Raw genomic sequence first — 15946 nt, forward strand, 5'->3', positions numbered from 1 at the left:
GAAACTATAACAGCCATAATTTCCAGTATCAAAAAACATCACCTCCTTAATCTGAGAGTTTGGAAAGATTGTGCTGGCTTCTGTCTTTCTTTGTTTCTTTGGTTCTGTCTATCTATCTGTCTACCTATCTTCCTTTCATTTTCTCTTTGAAAATAGATTCCACTATCATGGAATACATTCCAGACACAGTTTACCCATCCTCAACTTTTTTTAGCTCCCCCTGATCTTCCCTCTCCTCCAGATCCAGCCCTCCTTCATCTCCCTTCAGAAAAGAACAGGCCTCTACAAGACAGCAATCGAACACAATAAAACAAAATACAATAAAGCAACAAAAAAGTCCTCACAGAGAAGCTGAACGTGACAATCCAGTAGGAGGAAAAGAGTCTCAAAAGGAAGCAAAAGAGTCAGAGACACACACATTCTCACACTTAGGAGTCAACAAAACACCAAGCTAACAGCGACAACACATATTCATAAGATTTCATTCAGACCCATATAGGCCCAGCATTTGTCACTTCAGTCTATGTGAGTCCATAAGCACCATGTTTATTTTCAACAGTCTATGACACCTATACTATAAGAAGTTTTAGCATTTTCTTTTTTGGAATAGATCAATTCCCTTGGAACCACTCTTAGTCAAAAGCAATCAACTTATATCATCTTAATAGTCCTACATTTTCAAAGACATCTGTTTGATATTGTATTAGTCAAGTGACTGGGTAGCTGGAAAAATAGAGAGAGAGAAAAAACACATCTGAAATAGAGAAATCTGACTACATTTGGGGGGCTTTTCATTTGGTCAGATTACCAAAGTCTACATATAATAATTATATTCCTTTTATGAGATCCAAAATGTACACTCCATCTCCTAATCTTGAAAAAAAAATCATGCCTAATAGTTGACTCCAGAGCCCCTGGGTATCAAGTCACCATCAAATCAGGACCAAGTCCAGAAGACATTTTCCTTTCCATCTGTACTTGCTGAACAAATAAACTGCCTAGTATAAAATACAGGATTTATGAGGCCCTAATATTATACAACTTGGGAGAGGAGTTCTTTTAAAAATATCATTAATTCTATATATGAATACAGATAATTATCTAAAATGATAAAATAAATGATAATTATCTAAAATGAAAAATAAATCTGACAAGTTACCATTTTTATTATCAAACTTTAAAAATGTATTTATTAATTACTATTTATTAAATTATTTTGGTTACCAGATCTTTTATTACTAGAAACATGTATAGTTTTAGCACTGTTGCAACATTTACAACAACCTTTTGAATAACCATTTTAATTTAGTATTATTGAAATATTTTTCTACTTCTAATTCAACAGATATTTGGATTAATTTTCCACAAACTAGTTTCTGGCTCTGTATCTTTCTAACTTTGTTCTCTTTGTCTTTAATATTACTAATTTTTATAATAAAATTTTCATGCAATATATTCTGATCATGGTTTCCCATTCCCCATCTCTTCCCAGATCTTCTCATGTTTCCAGCCCTACACCTTTTTTCTTTCTTATTAAAAAAACAAAAAGAAAGACAGAATAAAAGAAAAACAAAAAGCACAAGAAACACATATACGCATAAACAAAACACAAAACCATAAGACATAATATACAAGCAAAAGAACAATATAATTTTTAAAATGTCTAGACAAAGCACTACAAAACAGAAAAATCTACAGAAATAAAATACCATAGAATTCATTTTGTTTTTCCCATTTACTAAGGCATGAGGCACTCCCTTAAGTATCCCATTGGTCAATGAGATAATTTCTTCAGCATTAGGGCTGTAACATAAAACTTTGTTCTCTTCTACTAACACACATTAGTAGCTGAGGCTTAGAAAAGCTTTATTTTATGGTATAACTGCCTATGCTACTCTTTCATGTATCAAAAGTTGCACAGTCAAAACTGTAGGCACAGTAATACTCCTGAAAAATATCCCTATATAAGTATGGATAACAGTAATTTTAATCAGACAAAAATGGTTATAAATTACATAATTCTCACTAAATTGAGCCTATTGTAAATCAGTTTCTTACATAAGCTACATCCCTTAACTATTCACAATTACCACTACTGACTCTACATAAAAAGAAACAAGACTGAGGTAAAGATACTTTGGAACATTAGCTTTATCTTTAAAATATTTCACTTTAAAGAATATGACAAATAGGACTTGAGTGTTTTCAAAGTATATTATCTACATGTATTAGAATGACACAATGAAACATATTTTTACTTTTTACAATTAATATATTCTAATTAAAATTAAAATTTTGTGTGAGTATATGAATATGTTTAGGACTTCTTGGGAGACTATAAATGAGCTCAAACAAGAGGGAAGCCCAAAAGCTATGCCTTCATTGATCCATGCTAAATCATCCTATCATGATTCGTGCTTCCACTGGCAAACCCAGTGGTTTAAATAAGAATGCCCCCGATATAGTCAAATATTTAAATGTTTGGCTCCCCACTCTCTGGACTGTTTAGGAAGGATTAGACTTTATGGTCCTGTTGGGGGTAATGTAACACTAGGAGTGGCCTTTTAGGTTTAAGAAGCTTGTGCCAGGCTGAGTTCCCTCTCTCTGCCTCTTGCTTATCAGATGTGACCTCTCAACTACTGCCTCAGCATTGTGCTTACTTGCCTGCCCTCCTGCCTTCTTGCTACCATATTCCCCATCATGATAGTCAGAAACTAATCCCATGAAACTGTAAACTTTCCCCCAATTAAATGCTTTCCTTTATAAGCTGCCTTGGTCATGTTGTTTTGTCACAGTAATAGAACAGTATAAAGAAACCTTACCTTAGAAACATGGGATAATGACAGTTGATTTAAAAAAGATTATGAATTTAAAAGAGGTCAGAAAGGAGTAAAGAGGAGGGTATGAAAGGACAGGAAAAGGAGAAATGATTTAACTAATCAGATAGACAGACAGACAGATAGAGATAGAATTTAAAGCTGGGTGTTGTCTGAAGGTAATATACACTGGAATCAAAGAGATAGCGTATAATATCCGGGTTCTTAAACTTTCTATAATATCTGGCTTAGTTAAAGATTTACTGCTGAGAACAGATACCATGACCAAGACAAATCTTATAAGGACAACATTTGGGGCTAGCTTACAGGTTCAGAGGTTCAGTCCATTATTATCAAGGTGGGAGCATGACCGTGTCCAGGCAACCATAGTGCAGAAGGACCTGAGAGTTCTACATCTTCATCTGAAGGCACTAGGAAAAGACTGGCTCCAAAGTAGTTGAAGGTCTCATTGCCCACAACCACAATGACACACTTTCTCCAACAAGGCTATATCTTCTAATAGTGCCAGTCTCTGGGCCAAGCATAATCAAACCACCACAGAACCCATAATGTATTTTAGTTGCCTTGTTTTCATTACAAACCTGAAGATAATAATATCCCCAGGAAGATGTACATAAAGCAGTATCATTTTTAAATTCAAGGACATGTTTTATGTGAAATATGCTGCTCCAGAGTTTTTATGTTGAAATCTAATCCCCAGAATGATGATGGGGACTTCAGAAAGTAGTCACAGGAGGTCACAAGAAGAAAGTGCACTACCTAAAAGGGGCCCAACAAACACCAAGTCATCTAGAGCTTTGATCTTAGATCTTCCAGTCTCAAGAACTATGAGAAATCAATGCATGCTATATAAGCCACATAGTCTATGCCGTTTTTCTTTTATCAGAACAAATGAATTAAGGGAAAGTAAATTATATGTTAACAATTACGTTTATTAATAATGTCAGAATTATGGTTAGACTAATGTTACTGGTCCTGTTTATAAATAAAAGTTAGGAAACTTATTTTGCCCTCTGCACTCTAAGCTTCTAATTCTTGCAATGCTACCTCCCCAGTTTCTAAACTAGAGAAAATTAAAAGTATACAACAATTTCAGCCTTGCTATGCATGAATATACACAACACAATTATCCTTTGCTAGTGAGGAAAATATTTCCCTGGTACCTTGTCATATGAAGGCTTCCTATAACTACTTGCAACTAGCCAAATATATAAGTAAATTTTTTGCCAAACACTATAATGTTCTAGCAATCTTTAGAATACTACCTCTGTAAAAGAGCTATTCCCTTTCTCCTCTTTCAAATATTTTTTAAATATTTTATCATTTTTTTCATGTTTAAACTTTGTTCATATCAAGTAATCTTGCTGATATATGTAAAAATTGCTGTGGGATAATTTCTCAGGCAAATCTTCTTGAGAACTGGCTAAAGGTCACAAAGTGTCTAAAGAATCATAAAACATAACACCCATTCCCTTTCAATGGACTTTTAGCCATTTAATTTGACAAATTAAATATAGTTTCTCTCGTTTATTTTACTTAAAAAGTAAGCTTTCAAAAATTTTAGATTATATCAAAGAAATTAAGTATATTAAAATAAGTATAAACAGACATAATTGTGGCAAGCCTTAAATCCAGCACTTGGGAGGCAGAGGTAGGGGGATTTCTGTGAGTTCTAGGCCAGCCTGATGTATATAGTAAGTTCCAGGACAGGGAGAGTCTATAAAAAACAGAATTATTAAATAAATTTAAATTAAGTACAACCCCCATACAAAATCAATTAAATGAATAATACACTTTGGAAAAGAGTGAGCAAAAATAGAATTTTTTTATTAATGGTGCACATTTTTTTCTATCTTCTCCCCTTTTTTTGGTTTCTAATTTTTTATTGGATTTTTTTATTTACATTTTAAATTTTATCCTCTTTCCCAGTTTCCCCTCCAGAAACACCTTATCTCATCTCCCCTCACCCTGCTTCTATAAGGGTGCTCTCCCACCAACATACCCACTCCATCCCACAACCTCCCCGCCTTGACATTCCTCTACACTGGGGCATAGAGCCTTGACAGGACCAGGGGTCTCTCCTCCCATTGATGCCCAACAATACCATCCTCTGCTACATATGATCCTGAAGCCATAGATCCATCCCTGTGTTCTCTTTGGATGGTGGTATAGTCACTGGAAGCTCTGTGGGGTCTGGTTGGTTGATATTGTTGTTCTTCTTATGGGGTTGCAAACCCTTTAGTTCCTTCATTGCTTTCTTTAACTCCTCCATTGGAGACCCCATTCTCAGTTCATTGGTTGGCTGCAAGCATCCGCCTCTGTATTTGTCAGGTTCTGGCAGAGCCTCTCAAGACACAGCTATATCAGGCTCCTGTCAGCATGAACTTGGCATCAGCAGCATTGTCTGGATTGGTGGCTGTATATGGGCTAGATCCTCAGGTGGGGCAGTCTCTGGGTGGCCTTTCCTTCAGTCTCTACTGAACGTTTTGTCTCCATATTTCCTCCTGTGAGTGTTTTTGTTCCCTCTTCTAAAAAGGACTAAAGCATCCACACTTTGGTCTTCCTTCTTCTTGAGATTCATAATCCCTTTATTATGAAACTATTTCATTTACATTGATTTTTATAAAGCTGGACTCTCATTATGTAGTACTTAAAATATGTAGCAAAAGACAAGGTGAAAGAACATAAGTAAAGATGTCACAGAGATGAGGAAAGTGAAGTGGTAGCCCCAGTCTGCCTTCAGTGACTCATTTAAAATCTTATGCACAGATCAGGCATGAAATGTGACAGAATTCTGTTTGACCTACATGGTGGTTTTAACTATAACAACAATATAACTGATGGAATGAAAGTCTTCACATGTGTAAGAACTGGTGATGGGCAAGACTGAATTTTTAATTTTGAGCTATTTGTCTGATATCTCAGCTCCTCTTCAACAACCCTGATCACAGAAATGAGTGCACAGGACGAGAAGCAACACTTAGGGGCAAGGATCTTTCCACAGCATTTAGAGTAGTCTGCTAATAGAAAATATATTAGCCATATCCACAGAAACTTACTGAGAAATTCAAAAGGTTAATATGAAATGCATCAAGGGAAATCACTTATGTAGTATTCTTCATCTATTAAACTTGACCTTATCATTGATGAAACTAATGTTTCCCTATCACTTGGATGATATTTCAGAAATGTCATAATCAGGCCTTATTTTAGGACTATGCTACAATTAAGGGCTTAACTGTTTCCTTGGTTTTAATTCCCATTAATTTTCCATTCTTTTAAAAGAATTTTCAACGACAAAACAAAAAACTCAGATTTTTTTTCTTTTCCTAATCTACTATTTGTAATATAATCAGGGTAAATAAATAAATAAATAAATAAATAAGGCTGACTTATGGATACAACTTAAATAACTGAAAAAACAAGAAGAAGAAAAATGAACAAACCAAACCCACTATACAGAGGGAGACTAAAAGTCAAAGCCAAAATTAATAAAATAGAAACAAAGACAACAACACACAGAGTCAATGAATCTAAGAGCTGTTTCTTTGAGAAAATAAACACAGTCCATGGATCCTTGGCTCAATGAACAAAGCAAAACAAAGAGAATCCAAATAAACAAAATCAGAAATAAACAGGGTAAAACTATAATAGACAGCAAAGAAACTCAGATTATGAGGGTTTTCTGCTTTCCAGGGATCAAGAGCACAGGCTGTTCTTCCAGAGGTCTTGACTTCAATTCCCAGAAACTACATGGTGGCTCACAACCATCTGTAATGGAATCCAATCTAAAACAGTATATGAATTCACTCCAGAATTTTTCTAGACTTTCTTTAAACTCTTCAAATATGTGTGTTTGTGTGTGTGTATGTGTGTGTGCGTGCGTGTGTGTGTGTGTGTGTGTGTGTGTGTGTGTGAAGGAATACGCCCAAACTTCTTTTATAACTCCGAATCACACTAATATCAAAACTACGTTAAGACACACAAAAAATAAACTATAGTCCAATAGGTTTAATGAATAGAAATTAAAAAATGATAGATAAAATGCTGGAAAAATGAATACAAACATACATCAATAAGGTTATCCACAATGACCAAGTTAGCTTTAGCCTATAGATACAGAAGTGGTTCAATATATGCAAGTCAATAAATATAATAAATTTCATAAATAAACTTAAAAACAAAAATCACATGACTACCTCAATAGGTGCAAAAAAGTCCTTTGACAAAATCCAACATGCCTCCATGATTAAACTGTTAGAACAAGCAAGGTTAGAAGGATCATACCTAAACATAATAAAAGCACTATAAGAGGAACACACAACCAACATCATTGTAAATGGACCAACTTGAAGCATTCCCAATGAAATCAGGAATGACCATTACCACCACTCTTTTTCAGTATTGTATACTAAGTACTAACTGAAGCAATAATGCAAGAGAAAAATTAAAGGTATACAAATAGAAAAAGAATTCAAACTATACCTATTTGCAGAAGACATAATATTATATATAAGAGACTCCAAAAATTCTACTAGAAAAAAAATCTACAAATCAATAAGAATTTCAACATGGGGCCTGTGCCCAGAGCTGAAAGCCAATCTCCAGCAGCATTAACACAACTGAAAGCAGAGTAAGACCAACACTTCTGCTCCAAGCAACCGCATGGTGGCCGCAGGACACACAAAGGCAGGAGCAGTCTGGGACAGGACACTTCCCGTTTCTGCCTGCACTCAGAACTGAACAGCTCCCACAGCTCTCTGTACCCAAACCCCATGGGGGAAAGAGCTGGACTCTCAGAAATGTGGATAATCCTAAGAGCTCAGGAGAGACCTCCACTTCTGCTCACATTACTAGACCAAGAGGAACCTGCCTAGTACCCGCTGAATAAAGGAACCTAGGAACAGGCAGGGCCAGGACCCTTCCAGTTTCTACCTGATCTGAGAGCTGAAAGCCAGTTGCCAGGAACGCTGACACACCTAAGAACAGAGGTAAGACCAACTCTTCTGTTCCAAGCAAATTGCCTGGAGGCTACAGGACACACAAACCCAGGAGCAGCTCTCTGTTCCCAGATCCAGCTGAAAGAAAACAGGTCTACAGGAGTGCTGACACACAGGCCTACAAGAGAGTAAAGCGACTGTCAGAGACAGCAAGACAAGCTAACACCAGAGACACCTGATGGAGAGAGGCAAGCTTAGGAACCTAAACATCAGAAACCAAGACTACTTAGAATCATCAGAGACCAGTTCTCTCACCAAAGTAAATGCTGGATATACAAACACACTGGAAAAGCAAGATGTGGATTTAAAATCACATCTTATGATGATGATAGAGGACTGTAAGAAGAACATAAATAACTCTCTTAAAAAAAAATACAGGACAACACAAGTGAACAAGTAGAAGCCCTTAAAGACGAAACACAAAAATCCCTTAAAGAATTACAGGGAGAGTTCTCTGCACCCAAATCCCGTGGGAGGGAGAGCTAAACCTTCAGAGAGGCAGACACGCCTGGGAAACCAGAAGAGACTGCACTCTGCACACAAATCTCGGACGCCAGAGGAAAACACCAAACGCCATCTGGAACCCTGATGCACTGAAGCTCCCTTGCTGCCGCCACAGAGAGCTCATGGGCAGCACCCCGAGAGCGAACTTGAGCCTCGGGACCACAGGTAAGACCAACTTTTCTGCTGCAAGAGACCTGCCTGGTGAACTCGGGACACACAGAGGCAGAATTCCTCTAGGACCGGGCACCTCCTGTGTTTACTGGGAGTCCCACACCCGCAGATCCCTGCCCACAGCAGCTCTCTGCTCCCAGACCCCGTGGGAGAGAGACCTCACCACCTGGTCAGGTGGGCACTCCTGAGGCTGCAGAGCGGAAGAGACCACCAACACTGCCCACCCCTACCCACATCCCTGGCCCAAGAGGAAACTGTATAAGGCCTCTGGGTTCCCGTGGGGGAGGGCCCAGGAGCGGCAGGACCGCTGTGTCTGAGACACCACCAGAACCTGAAGGAAACAGACCGGATAAACAGTTCTCTGCACCCAAATCCCGTGGGAAGGAGAGCTAAACCTTCAGAGAGGCAGACACGCCTGGGAAACCAGAAGAGACTGCACTCTGCACACACATCTCGGACGCCAGAGGAAAACACCAAACGCCATCTGGAACCCTGGTGCACTGAAGCTCCCGGAAACAGCGGCGCAGATCTTCCTGGTTGCTGCCGCCGCAGAGAGCTCATGGGCAGCACCCCGCGAGCAAACTTGAGCCTCAGGACCACAGGTAAGACCAACTTTTGCTGAAAGAGACCTGCCTGGTGAACTCAAAACACAGGCTCACAGGAACAGCTGAAGACCTGTAGAGAGGAAAAACTACACGCCCGAAAGCAGAACACTCTGTCCCCATAACAGGCTGAAAGAAAACAGGAAAACAGGTCTACAGCACTCCTGACACACAGGCTTATAGGGCAGTCTAGCCACTGTCAGAAATAGCAGAACAAAGTAACACTAGAGATAATCTGATGGCGAGAGGCAAGTGCAGGAACCCAAGCAACAGAAACCAAGACTACATGGCACCATCAGAGCCCAATTCTCCCATCAAAACAAACAAGGAATATCCAAACACACCAAAAAAGCAAGATCTAGTTTCAAAATCATATTTGATCATGATGCTTGAGGACTTCAAGAAAGACGTGAAGAACTCCTTTAGAGAACAAGCAGAAGCCTACAGAGAGGAATCTCAAAAATGCCTGAAAGAATTCCAGGAAAACATAAATAAACAAGTAGAAGCCCATAGAGAGGAGACACAAAAATCCCTGAAAGAATTCCAGGAAAACATAAATAAACAAGTAGAAGCCCATAGAGAGGAGACACCCATAAAGAAGGGGAGAGGGGAGGGGGATGTTTGCCCGGAAACCGGGAAAGGGAATAACACTCGAAATGTATATAAGAAATACTCAAGTTAATGAAAAAAAAATTTAACTAAACTAACAAAAAAGAAAAAAGAAAAAAGAAAAAGAAATACTCAAGTTAATAAAAAAAAAGGAAAAAAAGAATTACAGGGAAACACAACCAATTAGGTGAAGGAATTGAACAAATCCATCCAGGATTTAAAAATCAAAGCAGAAACAATAAAGAAATCAGAAAAGTAGACAAACTGGAGATAGAAAACGTAGGAATGATAGATGCAAGCATAATCAACAGAATAGAAGAGATAGAAGAGAGAATCTCAGGGGTAGAAGATACCATAGAAAACATTGACACAACTATCAAAGATAATGTAAAATGTAAAAAACTCCTAACCCAAAACATACAGAAAATCCAGGTCACAATGAGAAGATGAAAGCTAAGGATAATAGGTATAGAAGAGAACAAAGATTCCCAAATTAAAGGGCTTGTAAACATCTTCAACAAAATTATAAAAGAAAATTCTCTTAACCTAAAGAAAGAGATGCCCATAAACATACAAGAAGCCTACAAAACTCCAAATAGATTGGACCAGAAAACAAATTCCTCCCATCGCATAATAGTCAACCGCCAGACTCACAAGACAAGGAAAGAATATCAAAAGGAGTAAGGGGAAAATATCAAGTAACATGGAAAGGTAGATCGATCAGAATTACACCAGATTTCTCTAGAGACTATGAAAGCCAGAAGATCTTGGGCAGATGTCACATAGACCCTAAGAATACAAAAGTGCCAGCCCAGGTTACTACATGCAGTAAAACTCTGAATTAACACAGATGGAGAAACCAAGATGACAAAACCAAATTAACACAATATTTTTCCACAAACCCAGCCCTACAAAGGATAATAGATGAAAAACTCGAACACAAGGAGGGAATATACACTCCAGAAAAAGCAAGAACATTATCTCCTGGCACTAAAACCAAAAGAAAAGAGCCACACAAACATAACAACTCTAACAACAAAAATAATAGGAAAAAATAATCATTATTCCTTAATATCTCTTAACATAAAGGGACTCAATTCCCCTCCAAAAAAAATAGACTAACAGACTGCATACATAGAAAGGACCCACCATTTTGCCACATACAGGAAACACCACTCAGTGACAAAGACAGATACTACCTCAGAGAAAAAGGCTGGAAAAAAATTTTCCAAGCAAATGGTCCCAAGAAACAAGATGGAATAGCAATTCAAATATCAAATAAAATCGACTTTCACTGAAAAATCATCAAAAAAGATAACAAAGGACACTTCATATTCATTAAAGGAAAACTCCACCAAGATGAACTCTCAATCCTGAATATCTATGCTACAAATGAAAGGGCACCTACAATCATAAAAGAAACCTTACTAAAGTTCAAAGCACACATTGCACCTCATACAATAATAGTCAGAGATTTCAACACCAGAATCTCATCAATGGACAGATCATGGAAACAGAAACTAAACAGAGACATAGAGAAACTGACAAGTTATGAAAATGGATTTAACAAATATTTATAGAACATTTCATCTTAAAACAAAAGAATATACCATCTTGCCAGCACCTCATCATACCTTCTCCAAAACTGACCATGTAATCAGTCAAAACAGGCCTCAACAGATAAAGAAGAATGACAGAATCCCATGCATCCTATAAGATCACCACAGATTAAGGCTGGTCTTCAATAACCAAAAAAAGAACAAAAAGCCCACATACACATGGAAGTTGAACAACACTCTACTGAATGGTAACTTGGTCAAGGAAGAAATAAAGAAAAATATTAAAGACTTTTTAGAACTTAAAGGAAATGAAAAAACAACATTCCCAAGCTTGTAGGGCACAATGAAAGCAGTGCTTAGGGGAAATCTCATAGCTCTGAGTGCCTCCAAATAGAAACTGGAGAGAGTATACATTAGCAGCTTGACAGCACACCTAAAAGCTCTAGAACAAAAAGAAGCAAATACACCCAAGAGGAGTAGAGAGCAGGAAATAATCAAATTCAGGGCTAAAATCACCCAAGTACAAACAAAAAGAAAGAATCAACAAAACCAGGAACTATTTTTTTTTTTTTGAGGAAATCAACAAGATAGATAAACCCTTAGCCAGACTAACAAGAGGGCACAGAGAGTATATCCAAATTAACAAAATCAGAAATGAAAAGAGAGACATAATGAAAGAATTTGAGGAAATTCAAAAAATCATCAGATCCTACTATAAAAGCCTATATTCAACAAAACTGGAATATCTGGAAGAAATGGACAATTTTCTAGACAGATATCAGGTACCAAAGTTAAATCAGGATCACACAAACTATCTAAACAATCCCATTATCTCCTAAAGAAATAGAAGCTGTTATTAAAAGACTCCCAAACGACAGAAACCTAGGACCAGATTAGTTTAGTGCAGAATTCTATCAGACCTCCATAGAAGACCTCATGCAAATACTGTCCAAACTATTCCACAAAAGAAAAACAGATGGAGTACTACCCAATTCCTTTGATGAATCTACAGCTATGCTTATACCTAAACCACACAAAGAATCAACAGAAAGAACTTCAGACAAATTTCCCTTATGACAATTGACAGAAAAATAATCAACAAAATTCTAACAAACCAAAATCAAGGGCACATCAAAACGATTATCCACCATGATCAATGGGGCATTATCCCACAGATGCAGGGAGGGTTCAATATAGGGAAATGCATCAACCTTATCCATTACATCAACAAACTCAAAGAAAAAAACCATGATCATTGGCAGGATTAATATAGTAAAAATGGCCATTTTACCAATTATCTATAGATTCGATGCAATCCCCATCAAAATACCAATCCAATTCTTCATAGAGTTACAACAATTTGCAAATTCATCTGGAATAACAAAAAACACAGGAGAGCTGATATTATCCTTAACAATAAAAGGACTTTAGGGGGAATCACTATCCCTGAATTCAAGCAGTATTACAGAGCAATAGTGATAAAAACTGTATGGTATTGGTACACAGACCGGCAGAAAGACCAGTGGAATAGAAGTGAAGACCCAGAAATGAAGCCACACACCTATGGTCATTGGATATTTGACAAAGGCGTAAAAACCATCCAATGGATAAAAGATATCATTTTCAGCAAATGGTGCTGGTTCAACTGGAGGTCAGCATGTAGGAGAATGCAGATTGATCCATTCTTCTCACCCTGTACGAAGATTAACTCCAAGTGGATCAAGGACCTAAAAATCAAACCAGATGCACTCAAACTAATAGAAGAAAAAGTGAGGAAGACTCTCGAACACATGGGCACTGGAGAAAACTTCCTAAACAAAACAGCAAACGCTTAAGCTCTAAGATCAAGAATCAACAAACGGGACTCATACAACTACAAAGCTTCTGAAAGGCAAAGGACACTGATGTTAGGACAAAATGGCAACCAACAGATTGGGAAAAGATCTTTACCAATCCCACAACTGATAGAGGGCTCATATCCAAAATATACAAAGAACTCAAGAAGTTAGACTGCAGGGAGACAAATAATCCTATTAAAAATGGGGTTCAGAGCTAAACAAAGAATTCACAGCTGAGGAATGATGAATGGCTGAGAAGCACCAAAAGGAATGTTCAACATCTTTAGTCATAAAGGAAATACAAATCAAAACAACCCTGAGATTCCACCTCACACCAGTCAGAATGGCTAAAATCAAAAACTCAGGTGACAGCAGATGCTGAGGAGGATGTGGAGAAAGAGGAACACTCCTCCATTGTTGGTAGGATTACAAACTGCTGCAACCGTTCTGGAAACCAGTCTGGAGGTTCCTCAGAAACTGGACATTGAACTACCTGAGGAGCCAGCTATACCGCTCTTGGGCATATACCCAAAAGATGCCCCAACATACAACAAAGACACATGTTCCACTGTGTTCATAGCAGCCTTATTTGTAATAGCCAGAAGCTGGAAAGAACCCAGGTGCCCTACAACAGAGGAATGGATAGAGAAAATGTGGTACATCTACACAATGTACTCAGCTATAAAAAAAACAATGACTTTATGAAATTCATAGGCAAATGGATGGACTTGGAAAATATCATCCTGAGTGAGGTAACCCAATCACAGAAAAACATACATGGTATGCACTCATTGATAAGTGGATATTAGTCCAAATGCCCGAATTACCCTAAATGCACAGAATGCACGAAACTGTAGAAGGATGACCAAAATGCACATGCTTTACTCCTTCTTTAAAAGGGGAAAAGGAATACCCTTGGGAGGAGATAGGGAGGCAAAGTTTAGAATATAGACTAAAGGAACACCCATTCAGAGCCTGCCCCACATGTGGCCCATACATATACAGCCACCAAACTAGATAAGATGGCTGAAGCAAAGAAGTGCAGGCTGACAGGAACCGGATATAGATCTCTCCTGAGAGACACAGCCAGAATACAACAAATACATAGGCGAATGCCAGCAGCAAACCACTGAACTGAGAACGGGACCCCCATTGAAGGAATCAGAGAAAGGACTGAAAAAGCTTGAAAGGGCTTGAGACCCCATATGAGCAACAATACTAACCAACCAGAGCTTCCAGGGACTAAGCCACTATTCAAAGACTATACATGGACTGACCCTGGGCTCCAACTGCATAAGTAGCAATGAATAGCCTAGTAAGGGCACCAGTGGAAGGTGAAGCCATTGGTTCTGCCAAGACTGAACCCCTAGTGAACAGGATTGGTGGGGGGAGGGCGGTAATGGGGATAGGATGGGAAGGTAAACACCCTTACAGAAGGGGAGGGTGAAGGGTTACGGGGATGTTGGCCTGGAAACCAGGAAAGGGACTAACAATTAAAATGTAAATAAGAAATAAGCAAGTTAATAAAGATGGAGGAAAAATAAAAGAAATAGAAGCAGTCATTAAATGTCTCCCAACCAAAGAGAGCCCAGGACCAGATGGACCAGTGCAGAATTCTATCAGACCTATATAGAAGACCTCTTACCAATACTATCCAAACTATTCCACAAAATTGAAACGGACAAAGTCCTAACGAATTCCTACTATGAAGCCACAATTACTCTTATACCTAAACCACACAAAGACCCAACAAAAAAAGAGAACTACAGACCAATTTCCCTTATGAATATCGACGCAAAAATACTCAATAAAATTCTGGCAAACTGAATCCAAGAGCACATCAAAACAATCATCCATCATGATCAAGTAGGCTTCATCCCAGGCATGCAGGGATGGTTTGTTTTTGTTTTTGTATTTTTTTTATTAACTTGAGTATTTCTTATATACATTTCGAGTGTTATTACCTTTCCCAGTTTCCGGGCAATGCTGAATGGCTGAGAAACACCTAAAGAAATGTTCAACATCTTTACTCATTAGGGAAATGCAAATCAAAGCAACCCTGAGATTTCACCTCACACCAGTCAGAATGGCTAAGATCAAAAACTTAGGTGACAGCAAATGCTGGCGAGGATGTGGAGAAAGAGGAACACTCCTCCATTGTTGGTGGGATTGCAGAGTGCTATGTTCATAGCAGCCTTATTTGTAATAGCCAGAAGCTGGAAAGAACCCAGGTGCCCTACAACAGAGGAATGGATAGAGAAAATGTGGTACATCTACACAATGGAATACTACTCAGCTATCAAAAACAATGACTTTATGAAATTCATAGGCAAATGGATGGACCTGGAAAATATCATCCTGAGTGAGGTAACCCAATCACAGAAAAACATACATGGTATGCACTCATTGATAAGTGGATATTAGTCCAAATGCTTGAATTACCCTAGATGCACAGAACGCATGAAACTCAAGAAGGATGATGAAAATGCAAATGCTTCACTCCTTCTTTAAAAGGGAACATGAATACACTTGGGAGGGGATAGGAAGGCAAAGTTTAGAATATAGACTAAAGGAACACCCATTCAGATTCTGCCCCACATGTGGCCCATACATATACAGCCACCCAATTAGATAAGATGGATGAAGCAAAGAAGTGCAGGCTGACAGGAACCGGATATATATCTCTGCTGAGAGACACAGCCAGAATACAGCAAATACATTGGTGAATGCCAGCAGCAAACCACTGAACTGAGAACGGGACCTCCATTGAAGGAATCAAAGAAGGGACTGAAAGAGCTTGAAGGGCCTCGAGACCCCATATGAACA

This window comes from Rattus norvegicus, chromosome 2, assembly GCF_036323735.1.
Source record: "Rattus norvegicus strain BN/NHsdMcwi chromosome 2, GRCr8, whole genome shotgun sequence".
In the NCBI taxonomy this organism is placed as follows: domain Eukaryota; kingdom Metazoa; phylum Chordata; class Mammalia; order Rodentia; family Muridae; genus Rattus; species Rattus norvegicus.